A 9,276-nucleotide genomic window follows, 5' to 3' on the forward strand; every position below is an offset into this window, starting at 1 on the left:
GTTCTCGTTCTCGTTCTCGCGAGAGCCGCGTGCCTGTGAGCACACAGCGGAGGGATCCGAGCCGGAGGGAAGCCCTCCAGCTCCCGGCAGCCCGCAGGGATTGCGCGGGCTCAGTCCCAAGGCCCATCCTTTTTATGGGGGCTTTGGGGGATTGCCTGAGGTGGAAATGAAGAGGGCTTTGAAAAAGCAGGCACTCGACAATCATGGATTATTATTTCTCTCTTTCCGTGGGCTCTGGCCCAGGCTGGGGTGAGGGGTCCCGGGCGCCGGGAGCTGGAGGGGCGGCGGCGCAGGCGGGAGGGAGCGCCCTCGAGGAAGGCTGCCCGGGAGGGCCTGGGTCCTGGCGTCTAATGGACTTCCGAAACCATGGGCAGGTGTAAGTTTATTTCTTCCTTCCTTCCTACTTTTCTACTATTGTCTTCTTTCTTTGTTAATTGGAGAAGTTGTAGGTTTACAGAAAAATCATGCAGACAATACAGAGAAAAGTGCTTCTTCTTCAAAAAATATATTACAAGGGGTTGTGCAGGTGGCTCAGTGGTAGAATGCTCGCCTTCCATGCAGGGGACCCCAGTTTGATTCCCGGGCCATGCACCCCGCAAAACACAACGAAACACAAAATACATCACAAAGGTCCAAATGAAAAAATGTGGATCAAATTCAAATTTCTTTTCTTTTTTTTCTCCAAAAACTCGGGCTCAGAGATATCGAGGGACTCACCCAGGTCACACAGTGTTTCAAAACCTAAAGACACTAAAATTCTAAAGCGACACTTTGATCCTGAATGTTGGGACACATCTAGGGCTCCGTCTTTCGTGCTGAGAGCTAACGTCTCAGCACAGTAGCCGAGCTTGGCAACCCATCTGGATCAGACCCACCTCCTTCCCCCACCTGCAGGCTGAGAACCGCGTGCCTCTACACCCTGTGCTGCCTTCCAGGCCCCCCACCCCCTTCCCTCTCCCCCAGATTCACCCCGAGCCCCCCCTTTGCGCCTGATTGGTTTCCGTGGCTCTTCCTGAATACCTCCTCCTTCTGCAGACAAGACGGGACATGTCCCTCCCCCAGGTGCCTCTTTGGGGCTTTGTCCTTTCCCCTGCCTTTCTCCACCCAGCTCTGAGCCCCCAGGGCCTGCTTCCCTCCCGCTCGTTCCATCACCTGGACAGGCTGTTGGGGCGGAGTGGAGGGGTAAAGGCTGGGCCAGGTGGGCCGGGGGAGCAGAGAGGAAGGCGCTGAGCCTGGCGGGCGAGAGCTTTTCCCTCCACGGGTCTGGGGACGTTGGTCACAGAGGGAAAAATCCCAGTCTTCGTGGGAATCACCGCCACCACTTATTCATCGCAAAGTATTTATTGAGCACCAACTATGAGCCAGAGACCAGTATTTTCGGGGGGTGGGTGGGGTGGTGCGTAGTCTGGGAAACGAAGAGCCAGATGCTGTTTAAAGCACTTGAGATTTGTGGCAGAGCAGAGCAGAGAAAGGTGCCTGCCCTCACGGAGAGAACATCCTGGTAGGAGAGGGCGACAATAATGAACATAAAACTATATACGCCGCTGGAAGATAAAAAGCGCTACTGAGAAAAAGGGAAATAGAGCAGAGAGAGGGTTAGCAACAGGGGCGGGGCCTGTATTTAGACATTGTCATCAGAACGGGCCTTGATGCAAAGGTAATATTCAGGCAAGATCTTGAAGAGGCTGCGGTAGTTTGTCACAAGTGTGGACCTAGGGGAGAGGAATTCCAAGGAGGGGAACCAGCCGGGGCAAAGGCCGTTTGCGGGTGCAGGCAGGGATGTGGGTGCAGGCAGGGGTGTGGGCAGGTGTGTGGGCGCAGGCAGGTGTGCAGGCAGGTTTGCGGGCACAGGCAGGTGTGTGGGTGCAGGCAGGCGTGCTGGCAGGTGTTCAGGTAGGTGTGCAGGCAGGTGTGCAGGCAGGTGTGTGGGCAGGTGTGCGGGCGCAGGCAGGTGTGCAGGCAGGTGTGCGGGCAGGGGTGCGGGTGCAGGCAGGTGTGCGGGTGCAGGCAGGTGTGCGGGCGCAGGCAGGTGTGCAGACAGGTGTGCGGGCGCAGGCAGGTGTGCAGACAGGTGTGCAGGTAGGTGTGCAGGCAGGTGTGCAGGTGCAGGCAGGTGCTGGCAGGTGTGCAGGCAGGTGTGCAGGCGCTGGCAGGTGTGGGCAAGGCTGGCTGAAGCAGGGGAGGAAAGGGGAGGGCGGCGGGGACGGGAACCGAGAGGCGAGGGGCCGGGCCTGGCCGCGTGGCGGTGACGTGCTGCCTCAGCTTCTGCTCTGAGCGCGGAGTGGAGGGTGTTGGGCAGAGGAGACGTGACCTCACTTAGGCTCCAGAAGGGACACTGGCTGCTGTGTTGAGAACAGATGGAATCGTCCGCTTCTCACTTATTAAATGAGCACACACTAAATCTTAGGCAAAGACATTATATTCCCAAATATGTTCCAATTAGCAAAGTGTTAATCAACTAATTAATTTAAGTGTCCCACTTAAAGTGACAGGAAAGCTCGTGCCTTGCGTCTGGAATACTTCTGAATTCACATTTGCAAAAACAGTAGCGACAACAACCAGGAGGGCAGTTCTGCCGAAGGCTACGAGGCCCGTCTCACAATTAGTTCCTCTAACCAAGTGGTAATTAAAACTCAGAAGCCAGTTTTATTTCTACAACAACATCCATTAACCCATATTGCACCCGGCAGGCCGGCCCAGGCCCACTCTTTTACTCTGGGGCAAGACGTCGGTTTGTTCTGTGTCCTGTTCGTTGGTGTTTCCAGTCGACTGCAATCGTCTTCAGTTTGACTGTGTCATTCTCGCGCAGTCACTGCTTGCCCCACCCTCTGCTTTGCGTCATCAGAAGATTTGAATGGCTTTTCTACCTTCAATAAATGTTTATCGAGTGCCTTCTGTGTGCAAGCTCCGTTCTAGGCACTTTGGATAAATAAGTGAAAAAACCCCGATGACTCCCTGCCCTCATGGACTGGGAGGAGAGAGACAATAGCAATTAGAGATAATAAATGAGTAAATATTCAGTATGTTAGAAGGTAAAAATCACAGGCCAGTAAAAGAAGAGTGCGTCCAGATGGACCGGGGGCACTAATCTTGGGCGTCTCTCTCTTCTTTCAAGTTCTTCACTAAAATCTCCTCTGCAGGAGTTTTAGACAGTATTTATTGGAAAGTACATGCCAGAAAGTCTACATGCACCCAATTAACTCACAAAAACTCTCCAAGGTGGGCCGATGATGGCATTTTTTTGGAAGTTAAAATGTGCCACTGTCAAAAATCGGGGGAAATTTTGGTTTAGTTCTTCAAGCAAACCAGGCCAAGATCACATGTTCAAACCTTCAATTTGCTCACCTTTCACCTGGAGGCAATAATGCCTGGGGCTGGGGGGGCCGAAGAGAGGAAGGATTTACAATTTAGAGATATGTCAGAAAAAAAGAAGTACCAAAATGTGCCTCGAACTGAAGAAGCTAAGGGCGGCCACGTTTCCTTCCTACAGGGAGCCCATGGTGGACTTCTGGAATGGCCCCCATGATTCCTGCGTCCTGGTGCTCGCTCCTGTGTAACCCCTTCCTCCCGCGTGCGGGGATGGGGGCGGGGGGACGTCAGGACTGTCTTCCAGCGGGCCAAAGTGATATGATGTCCCTGAGCTTAGGTTACAAAGAGGCGGCGTCTTCTGCCTGCTTTGCACCCCGTCATCCGCTTTCTCCTTCGCTCCGATGAAGCTGGCTGCCACACGTGAGCTGGGCTGTGGAGGGGCCCATGGGCCAAGGAACTGAGGGCAGCTTCAGGCCGAAAGCCGGTGAGGAGCCGACATCCTCAGGCCACAGCCCAGGAGGAATGGAATCTGGGCAAGAGCCACCAGAGTGAGCCTGGAGGCAGGCCCCCCTTTCAGACTTGAGGTGTGGGTTACCACCTTGAGGGCAGCTGTGACAGGCCTGGACACGGAGCTAAGCTCTCCAGGTTCCTGAGCTATAGACACGTGAGGCAGCCCATATTTGTGGTTGTAAGCTGCTGAGTTTTGGAGTAATTTGTTATAAAGTGATAAATAGCTTTCATTTGCGGAGGCCATAGGCCTGCTGAGAGAGAAGGGATCCACAGGTTCCTGTCCCCTCCATGAGGTGCGAGACAGATTTAGGGGCAGAGTGCTAGGTTGAGGGTGGGGGTGGGGACCAGGATCTAACGGCCATGAGCTGTGGACCTCAGGGTCTTCTCACATGCTGTTCCCTCTGCCTGAAATGCTGTTCCCCACTCTCCCACAGTCTCAGTGCCTGCCCTTTTCTTTCTCACCCAGCACATATCATTGTTTGTTTCTCTCCCCTTGTTTGTGTTTCTATTTGTTATTTGTTTCATGGCTGTGGTTCCCTGTAGACTGTAGGACTCTAGAGGGCAGGTACTGTTATGTTTTGCACTCCAGTGTATCCCAGCTACCAACATATGGTGTCACAGGTCATTGGTATTTTGTATAGACTGACACAAGCTTGTTGAATGAATGAATGCTGCAGTGACGTTGGAGTTGTCCGTCTCTGAAACGCTCTCAGGGTACAAGCAGTGGCCCTGGTTCCCAGCGGTATTGACCGAAGGCAGTTCAGGGAACAGCAGCAGAAGGAAAGATTGGGGTGCTGGAGCCGTCCCCCATGGGGTGCCGGTGAGCTGGTCTCTGCGGCCGGGCCTGAGGGTGGGAAGGGGCTGCTGAGGCGAACAGCCTCGGGTGAGGAGGGGTGCTCGGCTGGTAGATGGGCAGCCAGGAAAGGAGAATAGCTGGAGAAACTGGATGAAAAAGTATAGTAAGATTATTTACCCAAATGCTTTGTTTATAATATTTCATTATTTCAAACAGTATTTTTTAAGTTTGGGACACATCATTGGAATAAGACAGGCAAAAATCTATGCTTGGACAAACAGGTGTGACGCTTAGCTGTAGAAAAAACAGAAAGGCAAGAATCCGAGGGCATGGCTGTAGCGGCGAGGAGGCCGGTCCGGGGGTCCCCACCAAAAGGTGACACATGAGCCCAAACTGGAGGGGGTGAGGAAGTGAGCCCTGTGGGGGCTGAAGGAAGAGCATGTCCTTTTCCAGGCAGGGGAAAGGGTCAGGGAAGAAGCCCTAGGGCCGGAGGAGCAGGCCCTGTCGGAGGATTTCCAGGAGGACGGGGTGTGAGGGCGGAGAACAGATCAGAGAATTCGTGGGGCCGCAGGGGTTCGGGGCCGGAGGTGGGGTGGGTTGCGTGGAGCTCTGGAGGCATCGCAAGGGCAGCGTGTGATGGTTTTGTTTGGGGTTCTCTGGGAAGGTTTGCTGTATTCCCATTTGCCTCACAGCACCCTTGCATGCCTGCCCTACGGTAAAGACCCAGAGAAAATGCATGTGTGCTCTTACCAGTCCTTTACGAAAGTGTCTCTTGGGAACATTTATTAAGCACCCACTGTATACATCATACCCCAAACCCAGTGCTTCCCACTAACTCACGCCCTTTTCTTAGAAAAGGCCCTTTTTCTGTCCGTACCTCTCCTGGTCCTTTGAGCCCTGACCTCTCCTTTCTGTGTCATCCTCGCCAACTTCCCTGCCCTCTGAGAGCCCCGGGCACTCACCGGCAGTGCCTTGCCTTCGGCCCTGAGCCCAGTGGTAAAGAGCTCAGACTGTTCATATCTTCACCGTTTACTCTGTGTGACCTTGCACTGTCTCTGAAAGTCTCTGTGCCTCAGTTTCCTTTTCTGTAACACAAGGATTATAATATCCTTGTGTTATATAATATTATAATAGGAATTATATAAAGCCCTTAGAATATTGCCTGACATTTGGAAAGTTCTTGGCAAACATCTACCTATTAAAATGAGTTACTTTTTCCTTCATTGGCAGGTCAGTTATGAGTGAGACACAGCATGTGGTGGGTGCTGCATGAGATGGGGTGGGGGGCGGGTGGACGACTGGCGTCCGGGGACAGCGAGTGCACGCCTTGCCTCTCTGGCCACAACTTCCACTCCTGGTTGGTCAACGCAATGCCTGGTACAGACCAAACGCACAGTAGGTCCAAGCACCTGCCGAGTGAATGATTTCATGAGTGAACAAATGGTAGAGACGTAGCCTAAGAACATGGGACTGGAAACCTCAAGCCAGTTCCCTAATAGATTCCACGTTTGATTGTTCTAGCAAATGGAGACCAGACCACGCCAAATAGTTAAATGTGCCCTCAGGCGGTCTGGGTAGGTGTCTCTTTTAAAGCTTTTCCTTTTCTTTCTTTCTTTCTTTTTTTTTTTTTTTTTTAACTCTAGAGCAGGGACTGCAGAAACAACACCTGCAGGCCCCGTGAAAACAAGCGAAGCGTGCTGGACCTGCGGTCATGAATGGCACAAAGTGGAATCATCGCGGTGCTGACTTGGCCTCAGTGTCGGGGCAATAGAGAGTGGTGGGGACTGTGGCAAATGGTGAGCTGACATCTTGTCTAAGGCCCAGCCATTTTCAACACAGCACTGGTTGAATATTGCCACATTGGAATGTGGGCCAGTTGCTGAATCTCCTGATATTTCTAAGAAATCTGAGCTTTTATGTAAAATCTCCATAGTTTGAAAATCTTTGCAGTTCCTTGAAATGATAAGCAAGAATAAGAAAAGAGAATGCAGGTCTAATTAAACGTGTCTGTGCTGGGTGGTGGTTGGTAGCTTTATAGGTCTTATCTCCTGTCGGCCATGAGCTTCTTGGTGGCAGGACCCTGTCTTCTTTATCTCTGGATTTTGCACACTTAGCTAGTGCCTGGTGCATAGTAGTTGCACAGTAAGTATCATCACTGGAGCCCAGTGCACATTCTGTCCCCTCTGAGATGTCCTGGCCCTCAACCTCCTCTCCTTCCCTCCTGGGCCCTAACCATGGCTGAGTTCCCTCTGGGTTTCTCTCCGCAGCCTCGCACTCAACCACACACTGGTTCATGGGCAGGCGGAGCGTCTCACCCTGCTTTAGGGCTGGGGACATCTCTAGGCTCCCCCGGATGATGAGCTCCTTGGGGTCAGGGCCTCGTCCACGCCTCTTCCCTCGATGTCCAGCACGGCGCTGGGCAGTGCCTGACCGACAGAACATGCTGGAGGAGTGCTTTGTGAACAGGCAGGCACTGGACAGACGGAGAATGGACACTGACTCTGTTCGCCCTGGGCTCTCCACACGGCCTCTAACTGATGACAAGGTGCTATGCTTCAGGCCGAAGCTGACACAGGGGCAGGGGAGCAGAGGGGAGGAGAGGGGGGAGGAAATGTTTGGGGTGTGGAGGGAAAATGGGCAGCTAGCCAGGGACTCATATTTTACTAGGGAAGTTCTGCAGAGTGGAGGGCATGAGGGCGGCCCGTGGGTCTTCCATTTTGAGACCCACAAATGGGCAGCTGATCATTCCCCCCGAGGCCGGGGCTAGGCAGCTGAGGGTCTGACCAGGGAAGGCTATTCTTGGCTTGACTAAAGGGTAGGAACTTCTCCTCAGGGAAATAACATGCCACGAAAGGGTCAGAGTCCCTGCTAAGGGCTGAAGGGGGGACAATGGTCCTGACTCTGGTTCTGGCTGGACAGTGACTCTGAGAGGGTGACACAGGGAGAAAAACGCTAGGTTTTCTCTCCTTCAACATGCAAGCTCATAAACACCATCAGGGAACAGCTACTTCCCCATCGCCAGCGTCCGGAGTGGGCCTGTGCCCCCCGCCTTCTTTACAGCCCCTCTTGCTGCTGCCCCTTGGAGTACTTTCTCCATTCCCAGCTGTTCCCCATGCCCCTTGCCACTCTCTGGGCTGGGGCTGTCACAGAGGTTCACAGTGTGACTGTCCCAAATTCCACACTCTTTTAGGCCATGGCGGGAGTGTCCACTGGATGATGAGGCTGAAACCTGGGTTCTGGTCCTGGTTTTGCCACGCTTGATGGGTGGCCTTAAAAGAGCAAGGTCTGCGCTCTGGGCTCTGGGCTTCTGTGTTCTTATCCTTTAAGGGAAGACCAGAAGGCCTGTAAGGTGGGTGCTAACCAGGCAGGTTAGAGAGGGGGAAGTGACACCAACACCCATAGCAAAAAGTTCCTTCTGCGCTCACACCTAGCCCTCACTCACGTCGCGGCTGAAGAGAATCAATGAAGATTGCAGCTCATCAGCCCTCTATTAGCATGACCAGAGGGGGAAGGGCCCCCCAAGTCCTTCCAGGGCAGAAATCTCAGCCTCAGAGGCTTCTCCTCCTTTGGAGAAATCCATGCTAACTCCCCCTTTGAGCGTGTACTTTCACTCTGCATTAAAGTTTTGAGCTGTGCACTTTGCCCAGTTTTGGTTCTCTGGCTGTACACGCCGCCTAGTCTGCAAGTCCCTTCCCGCCGCCGAGTTACGGACGTTCACAGCATTAGATTCTGATCGAGGTCTCACCCTCCACTGGAGTCCCGGGCTCTCCAGCACGCAGCTCATTACCCCGTCTGGCTGTACACACTGACTGGTCCTTGAATTCTTTCCTGCAGCTGAGTCAGGAACCCTCACAGCACCAGCCCGTGGTTGAGCACTTGGTTTCTCCAGGAACTCCCGACGTTGTCCGGCGTCACTCCTGCCTTCTGGTTGCCTCAGTTCACACTTGTTCTCCCAGGATCATTACACCTGTGCTACCTTCCGGCCCTGTCTGTGGGTCTAAGACCCTGTGAGTTCCCAGCTGCTGCGTTGGGCTCCGTGGCTCCCTGGGCCTCTTGGCTCCAGCCTTCTGATTCCAGAGACTTTCTCTGACTCCATGTTTTTCTGCTGTCCCACCAGCAGAAGATGCCAAGTTTCCTTCTCGCCTCTCCTTGTACTCTGAACACCCTGCCTAACGGGTTGAACAATTGTGACCAACCTCTTCTGGGATGCATCCCAACTCCTGCCTCATTTCCTCTTTCCCTCCCAGATCCCCTTACAAGGGGACTTTGTAACCCTGACCTACTGGCTGCACAATCCCCAACACCTTTGCTATTTTCTGATGGATTCTCTGATGGATCTAAGAAGGGTTGTTCATTTTCAGTTTTTCCATTTTTTTCTTGTTATGAGGACTAGCTCCTGACGATGTCATTAGAGGGGAATCTAACTGTTAAGTGTGCTCAGATCATCACTTGCTTAGTCCAGAACATATGTGAGGAAACGGCAGCCTTAGTGTGATGATGGGCATGATTTTTGGTGTTATAATGAGGTCTAGGTGACTTACAGGTTTATGTTCAAGCAACTGCACGTGTCAGGCGAACCCGCTTAGGTTAGATCCAATCTTGATTATCAAGATATCTTTGGACTTTGGGTGGGTTAGTTCTGGGCTGCCCCACGACCCTTC

At 53.0% G+C, this 9,276-nt stretch overlaps 1 long non-coding RNA gene across 1 annotated transcript; it reads left to right on the forward strand.

Moving 5' to 3' along the window:
• The first annotated feature begins 64 nt into the window (after nucleotides 1-64).
• On the forward strand, nucleotides 65-8,590 carry LOC143678685 (uncharacterized). The gene is made up of 3 exons (XR_013173402.1): nucleotides 65-376; nucleotides 6,259-6,411; nucleotides 8,450-8,590. It is a non-coding gene; the product is annotated as an uncharacterized LOC143678685 (long non-coding RNA).
• The last annotated feature ends 686 nt before the right edge of the window (nucleotides 8,591-9,276 follow it).

Source organism: Tamandua tetradactyla, chromosome 4, assembly GCF_023851605.1.
Source record: "Tamandua tetradactyla isolate mTamTet1 chromosome 4, mTamTet1.pri, whole genome shotgun sequence".
NCBI classification, from domain to species: Eukaryota; Metazoa; Chordata; class Mammalia; order Pilosa; family Myrmecophagidae; genus Tamandua; species Tamandua tetradactyla.